Genomic DNA, 16560 nt, shown 5'->3' on the forward strand with positions numbered 1-16560 from the left:
CTTAGTAAACCCATGCTGGCTATCACTTATAATACTATTATCCCCTATGTATTCCTGTATGTAATCCCTTATAAGTCCTTCAAACAATTTACCCACAATGCACGTTAGACTTACCGGTCTATAATTGCCTGGCGAAGACCTAGAGCCCTTCTTGAAGATTGGTACCACATTAGCCTTGCGCCAGTCCCTTGGCACAATACCAGACACCAGAGAATCTCTAAATATCATGAACAAGGGTACAGATATTACTGAACTTACCTCTCTAAGAACTCTTGGGTGTAGTCCATCCGGCCCTGGAGATTTGCTTACATTTACTTTACTTAACTTACCTTGTACCATCTCTACATTAAGCCAGTTCAGTACATTACATGATGTGTTCCCAGCACTGACCTGTCCAATGTCAGCTCCTTCTTCCATAGTATATACAGAACTAAAGAACCCATTCAGTAGCTCCGCCTTCTCTTGATCGCCCGTGACAACCTCCCCATTATCATTATTAAGGGGTCCTACATGCTCTGTCCTTGGTTTTTTTGTATTTATATATCTAAAAAAATATTTAGGATTAGTTTTGCTTTCTTCGGCCACCTGTCTCTCATTTTGAATTTTTGCTGTTTTTATTACATTTTTACAGATTTTATTAAGCTCCTTGTACTGTTTAAATGTTATAGCTGACCCATCAGATTTGAATTTTTTGAAGGCTATTTTTTTGTTGTTTATTGCTCTTTTAACCTCATTTGTCAGCCATGTAGGATTTAGTTTTAATCGTTTATATTTGTTCCCCTTTGGTATATATTTAGCTGTATAGTTATTTAGAGTTGATTTAAAGATGTCCCATTTACCTTCTGCATCAGCATTTGAGAACACCTCCCCCCAGTCTATGTCCTGTAGTGCAGCCCTCAACCCAGGGAAGTTTGCCTTTTTAAAGTTATATGTTTTTGCTTTCCCCGTCTGTCTTTGTTTTCTACATTTTAAGTCAAAAGTAACTATATTGTGGTCGCTATTACCAAGGTTTTCCCTCACAGTTACATTACCAACCAGCTCTGCGTTGTTGGAAATGATCAGATCCAACAAGGCATCACTTCTTGTTGGGTCCTCCACAAACTGGCCCATAAAATTATCCTGCAATAAATTTAGGAATTGTCGCCCCTTTGTAGTTTTAGCCAACCCCGGACCCCAATCTATATCTGGATAGTTAAAATCTCCCATTATTACCACTGTACCTGCCCGGGCGGCCCTCTCTATTTGTTTATACAGCCGACCTTCTATCTCTTCAGTGATATTAGGGGGTCTGTAAATTACACCAAATATTATTTTTTCAGTATTTCCCTCCTTTTGTAATTCTACCCACAGTGATTCCACCTCCTCAGAATCATCACACACTATGGCATCGTTCACACTGACTTTCATACCACTTCTTACATACAGACAGACTCCACCACCTTTTCTGTTCATTCTATCCTTGCGAAACAATGTAAACCCCTGCAGATTGACAGCCCAGTCATGCGAGGAGTCCAGCCATGTCTCAGTGACCCCAACTATATCAATATGTTCCTCCAGTATCAAGGCCTCAAGCTCCCCCATTTTATTTGCTAGGCTTCTGGCATTTGTGAACATACACTTTACATTTCCATTAAGTTTTACACATATAGTCTCACTAATGGGATTTTCAGAGTTATTGGGGTTAATGTCATTTTTTGAGTTATAAGGGCTAATTGTACTATTTAAGTTATTGGGGCCAATGGGATTTTTTGAGTTATTGGGTCTAACGTTATTATTTAAGTTATTGGGGCTAATGGGATTTTTTGCGTTATTGCGTCTAACGTTGTTATTTAAGTTATTGGGGCTAACGGTATTTTTTGAGTTAATGGGGCTTATTGTAGTTATTGAGTTATTGGGGCTAATGGAATTTTTTGAATTATTGGGATTACAATTTTTCGGGCTATATTTATTTTTACAGCTGGTTTGTAACGCATGAATCTCCTTATCCACTGTTCTTAACCTCCCCCCACAGGACTCCTCTCCACCCGCCATTATGTCCTGACCCCTCTCTAACCTATCCATCCCACTGTCTGCTTTCTTTGCTTTGTTATCCTCCCCCCACTCACCTAGTTTAAATACTCAGCCACCCCTTCCAGGATTCTCTCCCCCAGCACAGCGGACCCCCTTCCATTCAGGTGCAAATTATCCGTAGAATAGAGTTTGTACCCCAATGAAATGTGTTGCGGAGAGACCTCTACTTCAGAGGCATCAGAAGAACGAGAGAGGGCATCGGCCCTAATGTTCTTGTCAGCAGGGCGAAAATGGATTTCAAAGTTAAAACGGGCAAAGAACAACGACCACCTAGCCTGGCGAGGGTTCAGTCGTTGGGCAGACTGGAGGTAGGAGAGATTCTTGTGATCAGTGTATATGATAACTGGAAATTTTGATCCCTCCAGCAGGTGCCTCCATTCCTCAAGCGCCAATTTAATGGCCAGTAGTTCTCGATCCCCGATGGAATAGTTTCTCTCCGCCGGGGAGAAGGTCCTAGAAAAAAAACCACAAGTCACAGCATGCCCGGAAGAATTTTTTTGTAGAAGGACAGCTCCAGCTCCCACTGAGGAGGCATCTACCTCCAATAGGAAGGGTTTAGATGGGTCAGGTCTGGAGAGCACGGGAGCGGAAGAAAAGGCAGACTTGAGATGTTTAAATGCGTCTTCCGCTTGGGGAGACCAGGACTTGGGATTGGCATTTTTCTTGGTTAAAGCCACGATAGGAGCCACAATAGTGGAAAAGTGTGGAATAAACTTTCTGTAATAATTGGCGAACCCCAAAAAACGTTGGATAGCACGGAGTCCGGAGGGGCGTGGCCAATCTAAGACGGCAGAGAGTTTATCTGGGTCCATTTGTAGTCCCTGGCCAGAGACCAAGTATCCTAGGAAAGGAAGAGATTGACATTCAAAGAGACATTTCTCCATTTTGGCATAAAGTTGATTGTCACGAAGTCTCTGAAGAACCATGCGGACATGCTGGCGGTGTTCTTCTAAGTTGGCAGAAAAAATCAGAATATCGTCCAGATAAACCACAACACAGGAATATAGGAGATCACAAAAAATTTCATTAACAAAGTCTTGGAAGACGGCAGGGGCGTTGCATAGGCCAAAGGGCATGACCAGATACTCAAAGTGTCCATCTCTGGTGTTAAATGCGGTCTTCCATTTGTCCACCTCCCTGATGCGGATGAGATTATAAGCACCTCTTAAGTCCGGTTTGGTAAAGATGTGGGCACCTTGTAAGCGATCAAAGAGTTCCGAGATAAGAGGTAAGGGGTAGCGGTTTTTTACCGTGATTTTATTAAGTCCGCGGTAATCAATACAAGGACGTAGGGAGCCATCTTTTTTGGACACAAAAAAAAATCCAGCTCCGGCAGGAGAGGAGGACTTGCGGATAAACCCCTTTTTTAAATTCTCCTGGATGTACTCCGACATGGCAAGAGTCTCTGGAGCAGAAAGAGGATAGATTCTGCCCCGGGGTGGGGTAGTACCAGGGAGGAGGTCAATAGGACAGTCATAAGGCCTGTGAGGAGGCAAAGTCTCAGCTTGCTTTTTGCAAAAAACGTCAGAATAGTCCATATAAGCCTTAGGAAGACCGGATACAGGGGGAACCACAGGGTCACGGCAAGGAGTACTGGGAACCGATTTAAGACAGTCCTTGTGACAAGAAGTACCCCAGTTCTTGATTTCTCCTGTGGACCAATCAAGGGTTGGGGAATGGCGTTGAAGCCACGGTAATCCAAGAAGAATTTCAGAAGTGCAGTTGGAGAGGACCAAAAATTCAATTTTTCGTGATGAGGTCCGATGCACATTAGGATAGGTTCCGTGCGGTAACGCACGGTACAGTCCAATCTTTCATTGTTAACAGAATTGATGTAGAGGGGTCTGGCGAGACTGGTCACCGGGATGTTGAACCTGTTGATGAGAGAGGCCAAAATAAAATTTCCTGCAGATCCGGAATCCAAGAAGGCCGTAGCAGAGAAGGAGAAGGTAGAGGAAGATATCCGCACAGGCACAGTAAGGCGTGGAGAAGCAGAGTAGACATCAAGAACTGTCTCATCTTTGTGCGGAGTCAGCATACGTCTTTCCAGGCGGGGAGGACGGATAGGACAATCTTTCAAGAAGTGTTCGGTACTGGCACAGTACAGGCATAGGTTCTCCATGCGGCGTCGTGTCCTCTCTTGAGGTGTCAAGCGAGACCGGTCAACTTGCATAGCCTCCACGGCGGGAGGCACAGGAACGGATTGCAGAGGACCAGAGGAGAGAGGAGCCGGGGAGAGAAACCGCCTCGTGCGAACAAAGTCCATATCCTGGCGGAGCTCCTGACGCCTTTCGGAAAAACGCATGTCAATGCGGGTGGCAAGATGAATAAGTTCATGCAGGTTAGCAGGAATTTCTCGTGCGGCCAGCACATCTTTAATGTTGCTGGATAGGCCTTTTTTAAAGGTCGCGCAGAGGGCCTCATTATTCCAGGATAATTCGGAGGCAAGAGTACGGAATTGGATGGCGTACTCGCCAACAGAAGAATTACCCTGGACCAGGTTCAGCAGGGCAGTCTCAGCAGAAGAGGCTCGGGCAGGTTCCTCAAAGACACTTCGGATCTCCGTGAAGAAGGAGTGTACAGAGGCAGTGACGGGGTCATTGCGGTCCCAGAGCGGTGTGGCCCATGACAGAGCTTTCCCAGACAGAAGGCTGACTACGAAAGCCACCTTAGACCTTTCAGTTGGAAACTGGTCCGACATCATCTCCAAGTGCAGGGAACATTGCGAAAGAAAGCCACGGCAAAACTTAGAGTCCCCATCAAATTTATCCGGCAAGGATAATCGTAAGCCGGAAGCGGCCATTCGCTGCGGAGGAGGTGCAGGAGCTGGCGGAGGAGATTGTTGCTGGAGCTGTGGTAATAGCTGCTGTAGCATCACGGTCAGTTGAGACAGCTTGTCACGATGCCGGCTGGCAGGAGGTGGATCCTCTGTGCCAGAGAGGGATAGTGAGGACCGTGCTAGTGGACCGGTTCTAAGACACTACTGGTTTTCACCAGAGCCCGCCGCAAAGCGGGATGGTCTTGCTGCGGCGGTAGTGACCAGGTCGTATCCACTAGCAACGGCTCACCTCTCTGGCTGCTGAAGATAGGCGAGGTACAAGGGAGTAGGCAGAAGCAAAGTCGGACGTAGCAGAAGGTCGGGGGCAGGCGGCAAGGTTCGTAGTCAGGGGAGATAGCAGAAGTTCTGGTACACAGGCTTTAAACACACAAAACGCTTTCACTAGGCACAAGGGCAACAAGATCCGGCAAGGAAGTGCATGGGAGGAGGATAGATATAGTCAGGGACCAGGTGGAAGCCAATTAAGCTAATTGGGCCAGGCACCAATCATTGGTGCACTGGCCCTTTAAGTCTCAGGGAGCTGGCGCGCGCGCGCCCTAGAGAGCGGAGCCGCGCGCGCCAGCACATGACAGCAGGGGACGGGAACGGGTAAGTGACCTGGGATGCGATTCGCGAGCGGGCGCGTCCTGCTGTGCGAATCGCATCCCCAACGGCCATGACAGAGCAGCGCTCCCGGTCAGCGGGACTGACCGGGGAGCTGCAGGGAGAAAGACGCCGTGAGCGCTCCGGGGAGGAGCGGGGACCCGGAGCGCTAGGCGTAACAGTACCCCCCCCCCCTTAGGTCTCCCCTTCTCTTTATCCGGTAACTGCCTCCCCTGGGATGAGGACACCGGGAAAGGATGGAGGGATTCCTCAACGGCAGGCAGAACAGCAGGAGTAGGAATGGGGAGAGAGGGCAGAGGGCGAGACCTGGCACGGGGCAGTGTGACACCAGGACGAGGGCCATGCGGGGACACAGGGGCTTGCCTGATGGGACTGGGAGGGGGGGAGAGGCATTTCCTGTGGCAGGCAGAGTCCTTAATGACCTTAGGGGGACCGGATACAGGAGGAACCACAGGGTCACGGCAGGGAGTACTGGGAACCGGTTGAAGGCAGTCCTTGGAACAAGAGGGGCCCCAACTCTTGATCTCCCCAGTGGACCAATCCAGGGTTGGGGAATGGTGTTGAAGCCAGGGTAGTCCAAGGAGAACTTCAGAAGTGCAATTAGGAAGGACCAAAAATACAATTTCCTCGTGATGAGGTCCGATGCACATTAGGAGGGGCTCCGTGCGGAAACGCACGGTGCAATCCAACCTGGCTCCGTTGACTGCGGAAACGTGGAGTGGCTTGACAAGACGGGTCACCGGAATGCGGAATTTATTCACTAAGGACTCCCGAATAAAATTCCCAGAAGCTCCAGAGTCCAGGCAGGCCACGGCTGAGAGGGAAGAGCTGGCTGAAGTAGAAATCCGAACAGGCACCGTGAGACGTGGAGAAGCCGACTTAGCATCAAGAGACGCCACACCCACGAGAGCTGGGTGCGAGCGTGCGTTTCCCAGACGTGGAGGACGGATTGGGCAATCCACCAAAAAATGTTCAGTACTGGCACAGTACAGACAAAGATTCTCTTCCTTACGGCGATTCCTCTCTTCCAGGGTCAGGCGAGACCGATCCACTTGCATGGCCTCCTCGGCGGGAGGCCTAGGCGCAGATTGCAGTGGAGACTGTGGGAGAGGTGTCCAGAGATCTAAGTCTTTTTCCTGGCGGAGCTCTTGATGCCTCTCAGAAAAACGCATGTCAATGCGAGTGGCTAGATGAATGAGTTCATGCAGGTTAGCAGGAGTCTCTCGTGCGGCCAGAACATCTTTAATGTTGCTGGATAGGCCTTTTTTAAAGGTCGCGCAGAGAGCCTCATTATTCCAGGATAGTTCAGAGGCAAGAGTACGGAATTGTATGGCGTACTCGCCAACGGAGGAATTACCCTGGACCAGGTTCAGCAGGGCAGTCTCAGCAGAAGAGGCTCGGGCAGGTTCCTCAAAGACACTTCGAATTTCCGAGAAGAAGGAGTGTACAGAGGCAGTGACGGGGTCATTGCGGTCCCAGAGCGGTGTGGCCCATGACAGAGCTTTTCCAGACAGAAGGCTGACTACGAAAGCCACCTTAGACCTTTCAGTAGGAAACTGGTCCGACATCATCTCCATGTGCAGGGAACATTGCGAAAGAAAGCCACGGCAAAACTTAGAGTCCCCATTAAATTTGTCCGGCAAGGACAGGCGGAGGCTAGGAGTGGCCACTCGCTGCGGAAGGGGTGCAGGAGCTGGCGGAGGAGATGGTTGTTGCTGCTGTAGCTGTGACTGTACTTGCTGTAGTTGTGACTGGAGTTGCTGTGTCATGGTGGTCAAGTACGACAGCTGGTGATCTTGTTGGGCGATCTGACGAGCTTGCTGGGCGACCAGCGTAGGGAGGTCAGCGACAACTGGCAGAGGAACTTCAGCGGGATCCATGGCCGGATCTACTGTCACGATGCCGGCTGGCAGGAGGTGGATCCTCTGTGCCAGAGAGGGATAGCGAGGACCGTGCTAGTGGACCGGTTCTAAGACACTACTGGTTTTCACCAGAGCCCGCCGCAAAGTGGGATGGTCTTGCTGCGGCGGTAGTGACCAGGTCGTATCCACTAGCAACGGCTCACCTCTCTGGCTGCTGAAGATAGGCGAGGTACAAGGGAGTAGGCAGAAGCAAAGTCGGACGTAGCAGAAGGTCGGGGGCAGGCGGCAAGGTTCGTAGTCAGGGGAGATAGCAGAAGTTCTGGTACACAGGCTTTAAACACACAAAACGCTTTCACTAGGCACAAGGGCAACAAGATCCGGCAAGGAAGTGCATGGGAGGAGGATAGATATAGTCAGGGACCAGGTGGAAGCCAATTAAGCTAATTGGGCCAGGCACCAATCATTGGTGCACTGGCCCTTTAAGTCTCAGGGAGCTGGCGCGCGCGCGCCCTAGAGAGCGGAGCCGCGCGCGCCAGCACATGACAGCAGGGGACGGGAACGGGTAAGTGACCTGGGATGCGATTCGCGAGCGGGCACGTCCCGCTGTGCGAATCGCATCCCCAACGGCCATGACAGAGCAGCGCTCCCGGTCAGCGGGACTGACCGGGGAGCTGCAGGGAGAAAGACGCCGTGAGCGCTCCGGGGAGGAGCGGGGACCCGGAGCGCTAGGCGTAACACAGCTGGTGACCTTGTTGCGCTATCTGTTGCGACTGCTGGGCGACCACCGTGGTGAGGTCGGCGACAACTGGCAGTGGGACTTCAGCGGGATCCATGGCCGGATCTACTGTCACGATTCGGCTGGCTGGAGGTGAATCCTCTGTGCCAGAGAGGGATTGGCGTGGACCGTGCTGGTGGACCGGTTCTAAGTTGCTACTGGTATTCACCAGAGCCCGCCGCAAAGTGGGATGGTCTTGCAGCGGCGGTAGCAACCAGGTCGTATCCACCAGCAACGGCTCAACCTCTCTGACTGCTGAAGATAGGCGCGGTACAAGGGAGTAGACAAGAGCAAGGTCGGACGTAGCAGAAGGTCAGGGCAGGCAGCAAGGATCGTAGTCAGGGGCAACGGCAGGAGGTCTGGAACACAGGCTAGGAACACATAAGGGAACGCTTTCACTGGCACAATGGCAACAAGATCCGGCGAGGGAGTGCAGGGGAAGTGAGGTAAAAGTAGGGAGTGCACAGGTGAGAATACTGATTAGGCCTGCTGCGCCAATCAGTGGCGCAGCGGCCCTTTAAATGGCAGAGACCCGGCGCGCGCGCGCCCTAAGGAGCGGGGCCGCGCGCGCCGGGACAACACAGACGGGGAACGGGTCATGTACGGGAGCCGAGATGCGCATCACGAGCGGGCGCGTCCCGCATCGCGAATCGCATCTCGGCTGGGAGTAATATCGCAGCGCACCCGGTCAGCAGGTCTGACCGGGGCGCTGCGAATGAGAGAACGCTGCGAGCGCTCCGGGGAGGAGCGGGGACCCGGAGCGCTCGGCGTAACAACAGGACATAGACTGGGGGGAGGAGTTCTCAAATACTGATACAGAAGGTAAATGGGACATCTTTAAATCAACTCTAAATAACTATACAGCTAAATATATACCAAAGGGGAACAAATATAAACCATTAAAACTAAATCCTACATGGCTGACACATGATGTTAAAAGAGCAATAAACAACAAAAAAAATAGCCTTCAAAAAATACAAATCCGATGGGTCAGCTATAACATTTAAACAGTACAAGGAGCTTAATAAAATCTGTAAAAATGTAATAAAAACAGCAAAAATTCAAAATGAGAGACAGGTGGCCGAAGAAAGCAAAACTAATCCTAAATATTTTTTTAGATATATAAATGCAAAAAAACCAAGGAGAGAGCATGTAGGACCCCTTAATAATGATAATGGGGAGGTTGTCACAGGCGATCAAGAGAAAGCGGAGCTACTGAATGGGTTCTTTAGTTCTGTATATACTAAGGAAGAAGGAGCTGACATTGGCCAGGTCAGTGCTGGTAACACATCATGTACAGGTCAGTGCTGGTAACACATCATGTACAGGTCAGTGCTGGTAACACATCATGTACAGGTCAGTGCTGGTAACACATCATGTACAGGTCAGTGCTGGTAACACATCATGTACAGGTCAGTGCTGGTAACACATCATGTACAGGTCAGTGCTGGTAACACATCATGTACAGGTCAGTGCTGGTAACACATCATGTACAGGTCAGTGCTGGTAACACATCATGTACAGGTCAGTGCTGGTAACACATCATGTACAGGTCAGTGCTGGTAACACATCATGTACAGGTCAGTGCTGGTAACACATCATGTAATGTACTGAACTGGCTTAATGTAGAGATGGTACAAGGTAAGTTAAGTGATATAAATGTAAGCAAATCCCCAGGACCGGATGGACTACACCCAAGAGTTCTTAGAGAGGTAAGTTCAGTAATATCTGTACCCCTGTTCATGATATTTAGAGATTCTCTGGTGTCTGGTATTGTGCCAAGGGACTGGCGCAAGGCGAATGTGGTGCCAATCTTCAAAAAGGGCTCTAGGTCTTCCCCAGGAAACTATAGACCAGTAAGTTTAACGTGCATTGTGGGTAAATTGTTTGAAGGATTTATAAGGGATTACATACAGGAATACATAGGGGATAATTGTATTATAAGTGATAACCAGCATGGGTTTACTAAGGATAGAAGTTGTCAAACCAATCTAATTTGCTTTTATGAAGAGGTGAGTAGAAGCCTTGACAGAGGAATGGCTGTGGATATAGAGGGGGGGCTGTGTATATAGAGGGGGGCTCTGTATATAGAGGAATGGCTTTGGATATAGTGTTTCTGGATTTTGCTAAAGCGTTTGATACTGTCCCTCATAGACGTCTGACAGGTAAGTTAAGGTCTTTGGGTTTGGAAATTTTAGTTTGTAACTGGATTGAACACTGGCTCATGGATCGTACCCAGAGAGTGGTGGTCAATGATTCGTACTCTGATTGGTCCCCGGTTATTAGTGGTGTACCCCAAGGTTCAGTACTGGGCCCACTGTTGTTTAATTTATTTATCAATGATATAGAGGATGGTATTAACAGCTCTGTTTCTATCTTTGCAGATGACACCAAGCTTTGTAGCACGGTACAGTCTATAGAGGATGTGTATATAGAGGGGGGCTGTGTATATAGAGGGGGGGTACAGTCTATAGAGGATGTGCATAAGTTACAAGATGACTTGGATAGACTAAGTGTCTGGGCCTCCACTTGGCAAATGAGGTTCAATGTGGATAAATGTAAAGTTATGCATCTGGGTACTAATAACCTGCATGCGTCGTATGTCTTAGGGGGGATTAAACTGTCAGAGTCACTGGTAGAGAAGGATCTGGGTGTACTTGTAGATCACAGACTACAGAATAGCACAATGTCAGGCTGCTGCTTCCAAAGCCGGCAGGATATTGTCATGTATCAAAAGAGGCATGGACTCAAGGGACAGGGACATAATACTCCCCCTTTATAAAGCATTGGTACAGTCTATAGTGTATAATACTCCCCCTTTATAAAGCATTGGTACAGTCTATAGTGTATAATACTCCCCCTTTATAAAGCATTGGTACAGTCTATAGTGTATAATACTCCCCCTTTATAAAGCATTGGTACGGCCTCACCTGGAATATGCTGTTCAGTTTTGGGCACCTGTCCATAAAAGGGACACTGCGGAGTTGGAAAGGGTGCAGAGACGCGCGACTAAACTAATATGGGGCATGGATCATCTTATCTATGAGGAGCGATTAAAGGAGTTACAATTGTTTAGTCTTGAGAAGAGACGTATAAGGGGGGATATGATAAACGTATATAAGTATATTAATGGCCCATACAAAAAATATGGAGAAAAACTGTTCCAGGTTAAACCCCCCCAAAGGACGAGGGGGCACTCCCTCCGTCTGGAGAAGAAAAAGTTTAGTCTCAAGGGGCGACACGCCTTCTTTACCGTGAGGACTGTGAACTTATGGAACGGTCTACCTCAGGAACTGGTCACAGCTGGAACAATTAACAGCTTTAAAACAGGATTAGATACATTCATGGAACAAAATAAGATTAATGCTTATGAAGAAATATAAAATCCCATCCCTTCCCCAATATCGCGCCACACCCCTACCCCTTAATTCCCTGGTTGAACTAGATGGACATATGTCTTTTTTCGACCGTACTAACTATGTAACTATGTGACATTCCTCTTCCCATTATATCCTATGGACATTACTCTTCCCATTATATCCTATGGACATTACTCTTCCCATTACATCCTATGGACATTCCTCTTCTCATTATATCCTATGGACATTCCTATTCCCATTGTATTCTATGGACATTCCTCTTCCCATTATATCCTATGGACATTCCTCTTCCCATTATATCCTATGGACATTCCTCTTCCCATTGTATTCTATGGACATTCCTCTTCCCATTATATCCTATGGACATTCCTCTTCTCATTATATCCTATGGACATTCCTCTTCCCATTGTATTCTATGGACATTCCTCTTCCCATTATATCCTATGGACATTCTTCTTCACATTATATCCTATGGACATTCCTCTTCTCATTATATCCTATGGACATTCCTCTTCTCATTATATCCTATGGACATTCCTCTTCCCATTATATCCTATGAACATTCCTCTTCCCATTATTTCCTATGGACATTCCTCTTCTCATTACATCCTATGGACATTCCTCTTCCCATTATATCCTCATCCCATCATATTCTATGGACATTCCTCTTCCCATTATATCTATGGACATTCTTCTTCCCATTATATCCTATGGACATTCCTCTTCCCATTATATCCTATGGACATTCCTCTTCCCATTATATCCTATGGACATTCCTCTTCTCATTATATCCTATGGACATTCCTCTTCCCATTATACTCTATGGACATTCCTCTTCCCATTATATCCTATGGACATTCCTCTTCCCATTATATCCTCATCCCATTATATTCTATGGACATTCCTCTTCCCATTATATCTTATGGACATTCCTCTTCCCATTATATCCTATGGACATTCCTCTTCCCATTATATCCTATGGACATTTCTCATCCCATTGTATCCTATGGACATTTCTCTTCCCATTATATCCTATGGACATTCCTCTTCCCATTATATCCTATGGACATTCATCTTCCCATTATATCCTATGGGCATTTCTCTTCCCATTATACCCTATGGACATTTCCCTTCCCATTATATCCTAGGGACATTCCTCTTCCCATTATATGCTATGGACATTTCTCTTCTCATTATACCCTATGGACATTTCTCTTCCCATTATATCCTATGGACATTCCTCTTCCCATTATATCCTATGAACATTCCTCTTTCCATTATATCCTACGGACATTCCTCTTCCCATTATATCCTATGGACATTCCTCTTCCCATTATATCCTATGGACATTCCTCTTCCTATTATATCCTATGGACATTCCTCTTCCCATTATATCCTATGGACATTCCTCTTCCCATTATATCCTATGGACATTCCTCTTCCCATTATATCCTATGGACATTCCTCTTCCCATTTTATCCTATGGACATTCCTCTTCCCATTATATCCTATGGACATTCCTCTTCCCATTATATCCTATGGACATTCCTCTTCCCATTATATCCTATGAACATTCCTCTTCCCATTATTTCCTATGGACATCCCTCTTCCCATTATATCCTATGGACATTCCTCTTCCCATTATATCCTATGGACATTCCTCTTCCCATTATATCCTATGGACATTCCTCTGCCCATTGTATCCTATGGACATTCCTGTTCCCATTATATCCTATGGACATTTCTCTTCCCATTATATCCTATGGACATTCCTCTTCCCATTATTTCCTATGGACATTCCTCTTCCCATTATATCCTATGGAGATTCCTCTTCCCATTATATCCTATGGACATTCCTCTTCCCATTATATCTATGGACATTCCTCTTCCCATTATATCTATGGACATTTCTCTTCCCATTATATCCTACGGACATTCCTCTTCCCATTATTTCCTAGGGACATTCCTCTTCTCATTATATCCTATGGACATTCCTCTTCCCATTGTATCCTATGGACATTTCTCTTCCCATTGTATCCTATGGACATTTCTCTTCCCATTATATCCTATGGACATTCCTCTTCCCATTAAATCCTATGGACATTCATCTTCCCATTATATCCTATGGGCATTTCTCTTCCCATTATACCCTATGGACATTTCTCTTCCCATTATATCCTAGGGACATTCCTCTTCCCATTATATCCTATGGACATTTCTCTTCTCATTATACCCTATGGACATTTCTCTTCCCATTATATCCTATGGACATTCCTCTTCCCATTATATCCTATGAACATTACTCTTTCCATTATATCCTACGGACATTCCTCTTCCCATTATATCCTATGGACATTCCTCTTCCCATTATATCCTATGGACATTCCTCTTCCTATTATATCCTATGGACATTCCTCTTCCCATTATATCCTATGGACATTCCTCTTCCCATTATATCCTTTGGACATTCCTCTTCCCATTATATCCTATGGACATTCCTCTTCCCATTTTATCCTATGGACATTCCTCTTCCCATTATATCCTATGGACATTCCTCTTCCCATTATATCCTATGGACATTCCTCTTCCCATTATATCCTATGAACATTCCTCTTCCCATTATTTCCTATGGACATCCCTCTTCCCATTATATCCTATGGACATTCCTCTTCCCATTATATCCTATGGACATTCCTCTTCCCATTATATCCTATGGACATTCCTCTGCCCATTGTATCCTATGGACATTCCTGTTCCCATTATATCCTATGGACATTTCTCTTCCCATTATATCCTATGGACATTCCTCTTCCCATTATTTCCTATGGACATTCCTCTTCCCATTATATCCTATGGAGATTCCTCTTCCCATTATATCCTATGGACATTCCTCTTCCCATTATATCTATGGACATTCCTCTTCCCATTATATCTATGGACATTTCTCTTCCCATTATATCCTACGGACATTCCTCTTCCCATTATTTCCTAGGGACATTCCTCTTCTCATTATATCCTATGGACATTCCTCTTCCCATTATAACCTACGGACATTCCTCTTCCCATTATATCTATGGACATTTCTCTTCCCATTATATCCTATGGACATTCCTCTTCCCATTATATCTTATGGACATTCCTCTTCCCATTATAGCCTAAGGACATTCCTCTTCCCATTATATCCTATGGACATTCCTTTTCCCATTATATCCTATGGACATTTCTCTTCCCATTCTAACCAATGGAGATTCCTCTTTCCATTATATCCTATGGACATTCCTCTTCTCATTATATCCTATGGACATTCCTCTTCCCATTATTTCCTATGGACATTCCTCTTCCCATTATATCCTATGGACATTCCTCTTCCCATTATAACCTATAGACATTCCTCTTCTCATTATATCCTATGGACATTCCTCTTCCCATTATTTCCTATGGACATTCCTCTTCCCATTATATCCTATGGACATTCCTCTTCCCATTATACTCTATGGACATTCCTCTTCCCATTATATCCTATGGACATTTCTCTTCCCATTATATCCTATGGACATTTCTCTTCCCATTATATCTATGGACATTCCTCTTCCCATTATATCTATGGACATTCCTCTTCCCATTATATCCTATGGACAATCCTCTTCCCATTATATCCTATGGACATTCCTCTTCCCATTATATCCTATGGACATTCCTCTTCCCATTATATCTATGGACATTCCTCTTCCCATTATATCCTATGGACATTCCTCTTCCCATTATATCCTATGGACATTCCTCTTCCCATTATATCCTATGGACATTCCTCTTCCCATTATACTCTATGGACATTCCTCTTCCCATTATATCCTATGGACATTCCTCTTCCCATTATATCCTATGGACATTCCTCTTCTCATTATATCCTATGGACATTCCTCTTCCCATTATATCCTATGGACATTCCTCTTCCCATTATAACCTATGGACATTCCTCTTCCCATTATATCCTGTGGACATTCCTCTTCCCATTATATCCTATGGACATTCCTCTTCTCATTATATCCTATGGACATTCCTCTTCCCATTATATCCTATGGACATTCCTCTTCCCATTATATCTATGGACATTCCTCTTCCCATTATATCCTATGGACATTCCTCTTCTCATTATATCCTATGGACATTCCTCTTCCCATTATATCCTATGGACATTCCTCTTCCCATTATATCTATGGACATTCCTCTTCCCATTATATCCTATGGACATTCCTCTTCCCATTATAACCTATAGACATTCCTCTTCTCATTATATCCTATGGACATTCCTCTTCCCATTATTTCCTATGGACATTCCTCTTCCCATTATATCTATGGACATTCCTCTTCCCATTATATCCTATGGACATTCCTCTTCCCATTATACTCTATGGACATTCCTCTTCCCATTATACTCTATGGACATTCCTCTTCCCATTATACTCTATGGACATTCCTCTTCCCATTATATCTATGGACATTTCTCTTCCCATTATATCTATGGACATTCCTCTTCCCATTATACTCTATGGACATTCCTCTTCCCATTATACCCTATGGACATTCCTCTTCCCATTATATCCTATGGACATTTCTCTTCTCATTATATCCTGTGGACATTCCTCTTCCCATTATATCCTATGGACATTCCTCTTCCCATTATATCTATGGACATTCCTCTTCCCATTATATCCTATGGACATTCCTCTTCCCATTATATCCTATGGACATTCCTCTTCCCATTATATCCTATGGACATTCCTCTTCCCATTATATCTATGGACATTCCTCTTCCCATTATACTCTATGGACATTCCTCTTCCCATTATATCTATGGACATTTCTCTTCCCATTATATCTATGGACATTCCTCTTCCCATTATACTCTATGGACATTCCTCTTCCCATTATATCCTATGGACATTTCTCTTCTCATTATATCCTGTGGACATTCCTCTTCCCATTATATCCTATGGACATTCCTCTTCCCATTATATCCTATGGACATTC

This window comes from Hyla sarda, unplaced genomic scaffold (genome assembly GCF_029499605.1).
Source record: "Hyla sarda isolate aHylSar1 unplaced genomic scaffold, aHylSar1.hap1 scaffold_311, whole genome shotgun sequence".
In the NCBI taxonomy this organism is placed as follows: domain Eukaryota; kingdom Metazoa; phylum Chordata; class Amphibia; order Anura; family Hylidae; genus Hyla; species Hyla sarda.